Below are 12851 nucleotides of genomic sequence, written 5' to 3'. Positions count from 1 at the left end.
GGAGGAGTGACGTGGTCATAGTGCACACTTCCATTGTACCCTTCTATTGTGGTTTATGCACACACAATATTTTCCATATCAATTAAGTTATAATTATCTAAAAGCTCTTAGATGGATTAATCTCTTTTAGGAATGAAAAATGCAGGTCAAGAAACAACTGACTGTATGTGTTCTAATTGTTTTACCAGCTTTAAGTGTTTTGAAGTTCCTAAAGAAGCCTAAGTAGGAGATTGATGTCAGATAAAGCCGTTGATGATAATAAAAGTAAAAAAAATCAAAGAAGAAAAAATACAATTGTAGCTGAAATGGGATTTGGTTGACTTAAATTGAGAGGTGATGAAAATATAGCTTAGTTGAAGGAATTGTACATGAGGTCCTAGGAAGGGAGACTGATGAGGAAGATGGCAGAGTATTAGTGTGAGGATGTTTATATTTCATTCTATTTTATTTAGGGTTTTCTGTATGAGAGACCATGAAGCTTACTATTTAGTATCTTTCGCCATTTTGGCCAAGCTGGTCTTGACCTCCTGACCTCAAGTGATCCACCAGTCTCGGCCTCTCAAATTTCTGGGGTTACAGGTGTGAGCCACCACACCCAGCAAAGGCACAGTAGTTTTGAAGGACCTACATTCTCTATTAATTTACAACATGAAATAGTTCTAGCTCTTTTTGCTATTACTATGCTGATTTCTGAAGGACAACCTTAGTTTAAATTGCAGATTATGCTATAAATTTATATCTCTGTGTGTGTGTGTGTATATATACACACACATATATATACACACATATATAAATTTACAGCATAATTATAATATTTGCAAATCACAAATAGGCCAAGAGACTTTTTTTTTAAGAAAACGTTTGTTACAGATGTGAAAAAATGAACTGGGCATCTTTCATATTCCAACAAATCATCTAGTCCAAAGTGGTTTCCGCAGAAACCCACATTCAGAAATACAATGATTTGACATTCATAGTACAAAAGACACTTGGATTTAACAGATATTAGCACTCAAAGAATCATCCCCCAACAAACAAGACAGATGTATATTAATACCAGAGTTGAAAGAAATAGTTGGAAAAGAATTTCAGGTACTAGCTAAAATCAATTATCCTTAAAGCAATGTATTTTGTTCTATCATTGCCATTTATATCACAGCTTTCCTGTGCTTGGCATGGCAGAATTTGCACATATGCTATGTTCTTTTATACATTCTAACAATTCTTTTCACTGAGAGTTTAATTAATATCACTTAAGCAGAAAAACTTTGTAGAAAAAGAGAGTGAAGCTAATTAAATTTGCAGCTAAGCACAAAGGAAGGAAAGCAATCTCCTAGCTGTGCAGTTTCAATTATTTTGTGACCAAAATTATGTATAATTCTATTATTTATAGATACATGTCATCAAGGGTGAAATGTTTATCCAATCACCTTTATATTCTTTGGATTTTAACAGATATATAAAATGTAGTATGAAATGTATTCAGGACATAATAACAATTCCCTATATTTTATTTTCTTAGTACTTCAAATTTATGAGTGAATTTAGAATGTGGATGTTTTTTGTGATGCAGAATATGAAAAACATATTATCAGTTTTCTTCAAATAAAAAGTATGATTTGTCATTACCGATAAATGTTTATATATAGTGATCATGATTCCTCTACTTTGACAATCTCTTACAGCATTAAATCATCATTTAAACCATTATCGACTCATAACAGTATGATTAAACAATAGTTTTCAAAGTGTGGTCTCTTCACTGAGAGCGTCAGTTGCATCTAGCAAGTCATTAGAAATGAAAATTCTCAAGCTCTCCCCCAGTCACATTAAATCAGAAACTCTGGAGACGGGTTCTATCAATCAGTATTTAACAAATCTTCCAAGTGATTCTGATATGTGATAAGGAAATATTCCCAAATAAAAAAGATGCATATTATTGTAACAATACTGCAGAGAGCACAGGGCAGGGCAAAGGCTAGCAGAGCTGTGGGACCAAGGATGCTGCAGTGACCCCAGACGCATGAAGCCCTTGGCAACAAACTCCAGCCTGGGAGAGCTGCAGGCAAGCCACTCCAACCCATGAGAGCTGCCATGTGGGCCGTGACCAGCAAATCCATGTAAGTCCACCTGGAGGACTGGGGACCCAATCCCTACCCCAATGTGTCCAGAAGGTGGGACTTCCAGTTAAAGAAGAATATTGTGGAACCTTAAGATTTAATATTTGCCATACTGGGTTTTGTATACGGTTGAGGTCTTTTATCCCTTTATTCTCTTTCACTTGTCTCTTTTAACATGGAAATAGCTATCTTGTGACTGCCCTACCATTGTAATTTGGATGTACACAACTTGTTTGATGTCACAGGTTCACAGCTCAAGAGCAATTTGCCTTAGGATGAATCATACCTTTAGTCTCACCCAAATCTGATTTAGATGAGACTTTGATGCTGGGCCAAGTTAAGACTTTGGGGGCTATAGGAATGGAATGATTGTATTTTATATAAGATAAATATATAATTTTGGGGTTCAGTGATGAATGCTATGGTCTGAATGTTGGTATTCTTCCAAAATTCTTATGTTGCATGTGAGTCCTCAGTGTGATAATAATAAGAGGTGAGGCCTTTAATAGGTGATTAAGTGATGAGGGTGGCACCTTCATGAATGAGATTACGTCCTCATGAATTAAATTAGTACAAGCCTTAAAGCTTATTAAGCCTTATACAAGAGACTTGAGGAAGTCTTTTTGCCCCTTCCACCAAGTGAGGACCCAGCAATTAGTCACCATTTATGAGGAATGGGTCCTCAGCACATAGAATATGCTGATACCTTGATCTCGGACTTTCCAGTCTGTAGAACTGTGACTAATAAATGTCTGTTGTTTATAAATTACCCAGTCTAAGACATTTTGCTATAGCAGCTGGAATGGACCAACACATACATTAATTTGAATCATAGATGTTTATGACTAATCCTTCTACATTAAGAAAATGTTAAAGTCCTTTACTGGTATGAATAATAAAAACATAATTTTTTGTGTCTTTCCATATTCTCTGTTTTGTTGCTTAGCTCAATACTCTTTTGAGGGTTTCATGTAAACTCTGTAATGTATGCCACGTAAGTGTTTATATCTGCAATTATGCAATTAATTTGTATATTATTTTTCCTTCACTCTGCTATTGTAATGTAGTTTATAGGTTCATACATCAGGCAAACCAAGCCCAAAATTAATAGAAGAAAAGAACTAATAAAGACTAGAGCATAAATAAATAAAATTGAAATGAAGAAAACAATACAAACCATCAATGACACAAAAGTTGGTTTTTTGAAAAGTTAAACAAAATTGTTAAATTTTTAGTAATACTAAGAGAAAGAGAGAAGATCCAAATAAATAAAATCAGAGATGAAAAAACACACATCACAACTGACACCACAGAAATTCCAAAAATCATCAGTGGCTACTATGATAAACTGCATGCCAACTAATTGCAAAATCTCAAAGAAATGGACAGATATCTAGACATACAACCGACCAAGATTGAACCATGAGGAAATTTAAAACCTGAACAGACTTATAGCAAGAAACAGAATAATATTCTATATATAAGAGTTTTATATGCTGGAATATATGTATATTTTATAAATATGTTATATATAAAATTTGTATAGTTTATATAGTTTATCTATATAAGATCATACAATCTCCAGAAAGACACAATTTTTCTGTTTCCTTCTGATTTGGATGCTTTTATTTCTCTTTCTGGCCTAAATGTTCTCACTAAAACTTCCAGTATAATGTCACATAAAAGTGAAGAGAGTGGGTGCCCTATCTTGTTCTGGATTTTAGAAGAAAAGCACTCAGCTTTTTACTATTATGTTAGCTGTGAGCTTGTCATATATGGTCTTTATTATGTTTAGGTATATTTCTTCTATACTGAAATTGTTGAGAATTTTTGTCATGCAAGTATGTTAAGTTTAATGAAATACTTTTTTCTCCAACTTTTGAGATGATAATATTATTTAAAAAAATTAATTCATGTGAATACATGGTAGGTAAAAAAGTTTAATTTATGTGGGTACATGGTAGGTGTATATATTTATGGAGTACATGAGTTGTTTTGATAAACGCATGCAATGCCTAATAATCACATCACGGAAAATGAGGTATTCATTCCCCTCAAACATTTATCCTTTCTTTGTGTTACACATAATCCAATTATACTTTTCTAGTTATTTTTAAATGTATAATAAATTATTGTTGACTGTAGTCACCATGTTGTAGTATCAAATACTAGATCTTATTCATTCTATCTAACTATAATTTTGTACCCATTAAACATCCCTCACCATCCCCATTACCCTTCCCAATCTCTGGTAACTGTCCTACTCTCTATCTACATGAGTTCAACTGTTTTAACTTTTGGCTCCCACAAAGGAGTAAGAACATGCAAAGTTTGTCTTTCTGTGCCTGGCTAATTTTACTAAACAGAATGACCTCCGGTTCCTTCAGGTTGTTGCAAATGACAGAATCTCATTTGTATGTCTGTGTGTGTGGCTGGATATACTCAACTGTATATATGTACCATTTTTTTTTATCCATTCATCTGTTGATGGACACTTAGGTTGCTTCCCAGCCTCCAGAACTGTGAACCAATACATTTCTGTTCTTTATAAATTACCCAGTCTCAAATATTTTGTTATAGCAGCATAAATGGTCTAAGAAACTAGTACCAGAGAAGGGAGGTGTTGCTATAACAAATACCTAAAAATGTGAAAGTGGCTTTGGAACTGGGTAATGGATGGAGGCTGGAACAATATTAAAGTCAATGCTGGAAAATCCTTTATTGCTGTGAACAGAGCATTAAGGGAGATTCCAATGAAGACTCAGAGAATGAGAGCTGTAGAGAAAGCTTTAGTTTTAGAGGTTATCTAAGTAATTCTGAACAGAATGCCGGTACAGATTATTTAGGTGATTGTGAAGAGAATGCTAGTAAAGACATGAACAGAAAAGTGTCATACTAAGGAGATATTACATGAAAATCAGGAATGTCTTATTGGAAACTGGAGAAAAGTCATCCCTGTTAGAAAGTGGCAACGAACGTAGCTGAATTGTGTTTATGTACTAATGCTTTGTTGAAAGCAGAATTAAAGAGTAATTAACTAGGATATCCGGCAGGAGAAATATATGTGTAAGCAAAGCATTTAGTGTGCTACATGGTTTCTCTTAACTGCTTATAGTAAAGTAGAAGAGAGATAAAGAAATGAAAGATGAAGCTTATAATTAAATGGGAACAGAACTGAAATATTTCAACAATTTTCTGCTTAAGTTATGAAAAATAAAATGTGATGTTTGGGAGAGAAAATCAAGGCTATGGCCTTTTATTAAAGAGATTAATGACCAGGCATGGTGGCTCACGCCTGTAATCCCTGCAGTTTGGGAGGCTGAGATGGGTGGATCACGAGGTCAGGAGTTCAAGACCAGCCTGATCAACATGGTGAAACCCCGTCTCTACTGAAAACACAAAAATTAACTGGACGTGGAGGTGCATGCCTGTAATCCCAGCTACTCAGGAGGATGAGGCAAGAGGATCGCTTGAACCCAGGAGGCGGAGGTTAAAGTGAGCCAAGATCGCACCACTGCTCTCCAGCCTGGACGACAGAACAAGACTCTGTCTCAAAAAAAAAAATAAAAGAAAATAAAAGTGAGATTACCATGGATAGAAAGAGTCTAAGTACTATTACTCAAGAAAATATGGTCTTGACAGAAGTCCGTAGCCATACCCAGAATTGGAACTGATTCTGGGAACAGTGAAAAACATAAAAGTACAAGTAGCAGCAGGAATGCCTTGCAGGCATTCCCAGTCTCCAGTGTGGAACAAGGGAAGCCATTCCTTATTTATGTCAGAAGGGAGCTCAGAGAAGTAAGCCAACTAGCTTAGACAGGGGTAGAGGGTTGAAAGAAGCACCCAGCTGAAATTCATGATATAATCTCAAGTGGGGATGAACTCCATTGACCAGAATCTGAAAGGGGAAAAGTGGGAGGGAGCAGGAATTGTGCTGCAGACCAAAGCACAGAAGCTAAGCACCCAGCATCATAGTCAGACAAGGAGGGGCATGGCCTGAAAGCCACAGTAGCTATAAGTTTATGGCCTGGGGCAGGTCTGAGTTCTGTGTGCAGACTGCCTGAATCTTAATCTGGGGCTATTAGTGAAGCATTGCAGGAGTGAGATTTGCCTCTCTAACGCCTGGATGCTGGGTGAGACTTACTGCTGCCTGCTACCTCTCCACTCTCCTTGCAAACTCCTCTGTGCAGCAGAGACAGTTATACTCCCCTCTGGAACGTTACCTGAGAGGCCTCAGAACTAGCCATTGACACACACAGAAGCCACAGCTTACCTGGCATGTGGAGGGTCAGATTACAGAGCTGTCTGACCTAGCCACCATCTGGCCCTCCACTTGCACTGGTAGCTTAACACAAAGGATATAAAATTGGGGGAGATTTATACCTCTGCTCATTGCCTGAGGAACCACAATACCCACCCTGGGCAAGCAAGGGTATGCTCAAATTCCACTGCTACTACTGCAGCTGGTGCTTTTTGCAGGCACCACCTTCTCTCTGGAAGCCAACCTACACAGTCAATTACAGCATCTCTGGGTAGAATGACACTGTCTCTAGAAAGGACAAAGTGAGTGTGCAACTTCAACTATCACTATTGCCTACAAAGTCCTAGATAACCAAAGGTTCTGAGTCTGTCTACATGATAAGTTCACTACTATTATAACCATCATTCAAGAAAGCCAGCACGCTAAGCCTTTCTACAAGCAAGGAATCTCAAAGTGTCTATATCACTCCCCTGCCACCCCTATTAGAGTTGGTGCTGCTTCCCACTGCTGGGCGTCTTGAGGATAGGTTACACCACCAGATTCCTTGCAGATATTTCCCAGCACCAGCCTGGGGTGCGGCAGCCCCACTGGGTGGCTTGACTGGGAATAATAATATCAATCACTGTAGTCTGGCTATCAGGAACTCCTAGTGCCAGAAGAAGGGAGGGAGCACCACATCACGGGAACTCCCATGGGACCAAATAATCTGGATGGCAGGGCTTAGGTCCCAGATCATTTCATTGGTGGGAATTTTCTTTTAGCAGAGACACAGTGGCAGTGCTGGGCTCAGCAAGGAAAGTCTGCACCTCTACCCTAACAGTCAGGCCTTGGTACCATGAAGGGTCTTAGAGAAGGGTTCGTTTTTCACCCTTTGACCACTACTGCAGACACAGGAGAACCCACAGGAGCTCAGCATGGATGCACTTATAGACAGCCTTCCTGGAACACTTCAGGGTGAGTGCTTCTCAGGAGGAGCACTCTCCAGGTTCAGGCTTGCATTACAGGCAGTCACAGTTCCTTTCTATTTGGAGCATTAGCACTTCTATAGATGAAAAGAGGTGTCCATCTGATCTGAATAGCCAGAACACTGCAGCAGAAGTGAGACCATGAACTGAATAGCTTTTCTGCTGGCCTGGCAGAGGAGCTGAAGTAGCTCTCACCTTTCACCCTGATAAGACCTCAGTGCATCTAACTTGGGCTCCTGCAGCCACCTTCATCAAGACAGGGATCTCTGCCCACCACTGGGTATTGCAACTACCCACCCACCGTAGCTACAACAAACATGAAAAAATGCTCACCATCACTAATCATCAGAGAAATGCAAATTAAAACCACAATGAGATCCCACCTTACTCCTATAAAAATGGTCATAATTAGAAAGTCAAAAAACAATAGATGTTGGCATGGATATGGTGAAAAGGGAATACTGTTACACTGCTGGTAGAACTTTAAATTAGTATAACCTCTATGAGAAACAGTATTGAGAGCCCTTAAAGAACTAAAAGTAGATCTACCATTTAATCTAGCAAACCCACTAGTAGGTATCTACCCAAAGGAAAAGAAGGCCTTTTATGAAACGGACATATGCACACACTTGTTTATAGCAGCACAATTCACAATTGCAAAGATATGGGACCAACATAAGTGCACCTCGACCAATGAACGGGTAAAGAAAATGTGGTATGTATATATATATATATATATATAAAAAATGAAATAGTACCTAGTCACAAAAATGTATGAAATAATGTCATTTTCAACAACTTGGATGGAGCTGGAGGTCATTATTCTAAGTGAAATAACTCAGGAATGGAAAACCAAATATTGCATGTTCTAACTTATAAGTGGGAGCTAAACTGTGAAAACACAGAAACATAAAGAGTGATGTAATGAACTTTAGAGGCTTGGGAGAGAGAGGTTGGGATGGGGGTGAGAAATAAAAACCTACACATCGAGTACAGCATACACTGCTTCGCTAGTGGGTGCACTAAAATCTCAGAATTCGCCACTATAGGATCCATCTATGTAACCAAAAACCATTTGTATCCCAAAGGCTATTGAAATAAAAAATATGAAATACATGCATGTATACATACACACAACCAACTTTTAGTAAGTAAAAGCATGGTACTAGCATAAAAAATAGACATATAGACTAATGGGACAGAATAAGGAACATAGAAATAAAGCCACACATATTAATATAAACTCAACCAATCTATGATCTGGGTGCCACAAATATGCAATGGGTAAAATATAGTCTCTTTAATAAATGTTATTTGTTAAACTGAATATGCATAATATTGAAATTGGACATTTGTCTCATCCTATATAAAATATCAACTTAAAATGAAAGATTGAAATGTAATACCTGAAACTGTATATTGACTAGAAGAAAAATAGAGGAAATGCTTTTTGACATTGTTCTTTATAATTTAATGTGTTTCTCAAGTGATGAGAAACTCATTTAAGCTACAAAGACACTCATATATTGAAAGTGAAAGAATGGAAGAAGGTATTCTATGTAAATGAAAATTAAAAGAGTGCAGTAGTTGTAATACTACTGCATATCATAATCAGATAAAATAAACTTTAAGTCCAAAAATGGTTTTAAAAAGTACAAATAAAACCATTATATAATGATAAATGGGCCAATACAGCAAGAGGATATAACACTTGTAAATACATATGCCCCCAACACTGAAGCACCTAAGTACATAAGAAATATTAACAGACTTAATGGGAGAAATTGACTGCAATACAATAATAGTGGGGTACTTCAACATCACCTTTTTTTTTTTTTGCATTGTACAGATTACCCAGACAGAAAATTAGCAAAGATGTACCTGGGTTAAACTATCTACTTCAAAATACACTACAAAGCTATAGTATCAAAAGTAGTATGCTACTAGCATAAAATAGACACATAGCCATTGAAACGAAGACAAACAAACCTAGAAATAAATGCATGTATTTACAGCCAACCTATTTTTGAAAAACGCACTAAGAAAACACATTGGGGAATGGTCAGTCTCTTCAATAAATGGTGCTGGGAAAACCGGATATTCTACAGGCAGAAGAACGCAAGTACACTCCCTATCTCTCACCAAAAAGAAAAATCAACCCTAAATCCATTGAAGACTTAAAAAAAAAGACCCAAAACTATGAAACCCAAAACTATGAAACCGAAACTATGAAATTACTAGAAGAAAACAGAGAAAAAACTTCACAAACCTGGACTGAACAATGATTTTTTGTGTAAGACCTCAAAACCACAGGCAAGAAAAGCAAAAATAGACAAATGGATTGCATCAAATTAAAAAGCTTCTGCAAGATAAATGAAACAATCAATAAAGTAGAAACAACCTACAGAAGTTGAAAACTATGTATCTTACAAGGGGCTAATATCCAAGATACGTAAGAAACTCAAACAACTTAATAACATAAAATGAAATAGCTTGATATAAACATGGGCAAAGTACCGAAAGAGACATTTCTTAATACATACAAATGGCAAACAGGTATATGAAAAAACTGCTCTTGGAAATCAAAATGGCAATGAGATATCACCTCACCACAGTTATAATGGCTATCATTAAAATGACAAAAACTACCAAATGCTGGTGAGAATGTGGATAAAGGGTACATTGTTGGTAGAAATGTAAACTCTGAATGATGTCACTCATTTGGGGAATCTAACACAAGGTGATCTCACAGAAGTGAGGAGTAGAATAATGTTTACCAGAGGCTGGGGAGAATAGCGAAAGGGAGATATGGGAGAAGTTGGTCAATAGGTACAAAGTTAGACATGAAAATAAGTTATGGTGTTCTATTACACAGCAGGGTGATATAGCAAATAATAATGTATTATGTATTTTAAGGTAGTTAGAAGAAAATATTTGAATGTTGATGTGGTTTGGATCTGTGTCTCCACTGAAGCTCATGTCGAATTATAATATTACCCCAGTGTTATAGGTGGGGTTTGGTGGGAGGTAACTGGATCATGGGAGTGGATTTCTCATGATAGTTTAGCACCATCCCCTTGGTGCTGGTCTCATGATAGTGAGTGAGTTCTCCTGAGATCTGGTTGTTTTAAAGTGTGTAGTGCCCACACCCCCACGACCTGTTGCTCCTGCTCTGGCCATGTGACATGCCTGCTCCCCCTTTGCCTTCCACCGTGACTTCAAGTTTTCTGAGGACTACTCAGAATCCAAACAGATTCCAGTATCATGTTTTCTGTACAGCCTGCAGAACAGTGAGCCAATTAAACCTCTTTTCTCTATAAATTACCCAGTCTCAGGTATTTCTTTATAGCAACACAAGCGTGGACTGATACAAATGTGATCACCACAAATAATAAATGTTTAAAGTAACAAACATGCCAATTACCCTGGTTTGATTATTATACAATATATACATGCATTGAAAACCCACAACTGTACCCCATACATATGTACAATTATTACATGTCAATTATAAATAAAACTTTTGGAAATGATACAAAGTATTATACTGTGTAAAATGTCTTAGAATGCATTTAATAAGCTGATTTCTACATTTATATACCCTTTTTATTGTCTTAAATCTTGTGAAACAAAGAGGGAGATACATTGATGATACACGAATAGAAAGATAGATTAGTAAGTAGATATACAAATCATACATATAGACACATTATATATGCACATGCTACATAAATATGTGAAACACTGAGTCACTGAAATTATTACAAGCTTGAGGAATCTACAATTACATATATTGATCTTAAGGATGAAATTATAAGCCATGTTTCTGAGTTGATTACATATTGCAAACTCTTAGGAAATATATCTTGTTCAAGGACCACCTCCCCTAACCTTTACATTGTTATTATAGAAAAAATGAGTTAATGTATACAAATAACTGTATAATCTTTAAAACACTAAAAATATGTGTATATATATATATGCATTTGTAAAGTAGAATATTTATGTTTGAAGACATGATTTCTAAGCTTAAAAACAACCACAAAAACATTAATATATGGTTATAGTGCTGATGCTGGATAGACATTAGCAATATCTACAGATATTATGTATATATTTATATGGCTGATATATAAATATATGGCTGATATATTTTGATAAATTTCTATTAATCCTCATATTCTAGAGTAAACTTTTAGTCTTAACATTGGATATGTTGTAGGGAAAATTTTAAGAAAGGCTCCCAACAGCCATTCCTTCGGAGTGTGGGTAGAATTTGTGAATAACAGGAGATAGCATTCCCATTATATGCTACCTTATGAAGTACAATTGATCCTTAAGTTCAATATATTATCTAGGTTCGTTGAATCTAACCATTTGAGCCCTTTAGGAAACAAAGTTTTTCCTCAACTGATAGTGGTTAGGAAGGCTGAAAAAAGATGAGACTGATTTAACTCCATGAAATATTTCAGGTTTGAAGATGTAGGGGGCGGTATATGAGAAGGAATTTAGGCAGTTTCTAAGCAGAAAGCATCCCATAGCTGACAGCAAAGAAGAAAACAGAGATATCAGAACTACAGCCACAAGGAATTAAATTCCACCAGCTGAAATGTGCTTAGACGCTGATTCTTTCTTTGAGTCTCCAGGTAAGACACAGTTCAGATGACAATTTGATTTCAGTCTTGTGAGACCCTAAGCGGAGGACCTAATTAAACCTGCCTAACCTTTTGAATTATAAAATTATGAGATAAAAAATGAGTATTGTTTTATGTCTTAAATTTGTAATAATTTGTTATGTAGCAATAGAAGACTGACACATGCTCATTATAAAAATATCATTGGCTCTCTATTACTAGATCATACACATTTAATTAAGAATAATGATAAGAGATTAATTAAACAGATGATAATGCAGAAGGCAAGTATTGCTGGTTGCCCAGTCATTGTTTAGATTTTAATGTATGATGACAGAGTAAATGCATTAGAGATTAATATTTTCATAAGCCACTATAGACTATAAAATGCTCAACAAAATATTATAGAATTAAAACTTATACTTTGCTTATTAAACCATCACTTTTCAGGAAAACTTCAGTAGATATTCTCATTAAGTCAGATAGTGAAGTAATCAGATCATAGAAATCTAAATTATGGAAGGCTCCGATCCCCGCTCCAATGCCTCTATAATTTATCATTGTGTAAGATCAGTTAGAAACTTTGAGTCAAATTACTAATATTTTTGTAGCTTACCTCTTATAGTAGCTTATATTTAATAAAATTATTTCATAAGACAAAAAATAGTTAAGACATTTTAAAAAGAGCTAAATAAGAGCAACATGTTTAAATGCCTCTCTATATAGTACTAGTATTCATTTATTAACGGGGTAAGATCGTGAGTTTAATAAAAATGTACCAACTCAGATATATCAATATGTTTATAAGTTTAAAAAGCATATAGCTTTGTTTAAAATATTTTATATATGAACAAACAATACGTTTAAGATG

Source organism: Nomascus leucogenys, chromosome 1a (genome assembly GCF_006542625.1).
Source record: "Nomascus leucogenys isolate Asia chromosome 1a, Asia_NLE_v1, whole genome shotgun sequence".
Taxonomy (NCBI): Eukaryota; Metazoa; Chordata; class Mammalia; order Primates; family Hylobatidae; genus Nomascus; species Nomascus leucogenys.
Note: the sequence above shows the minus strand (reverse complement) of the source record.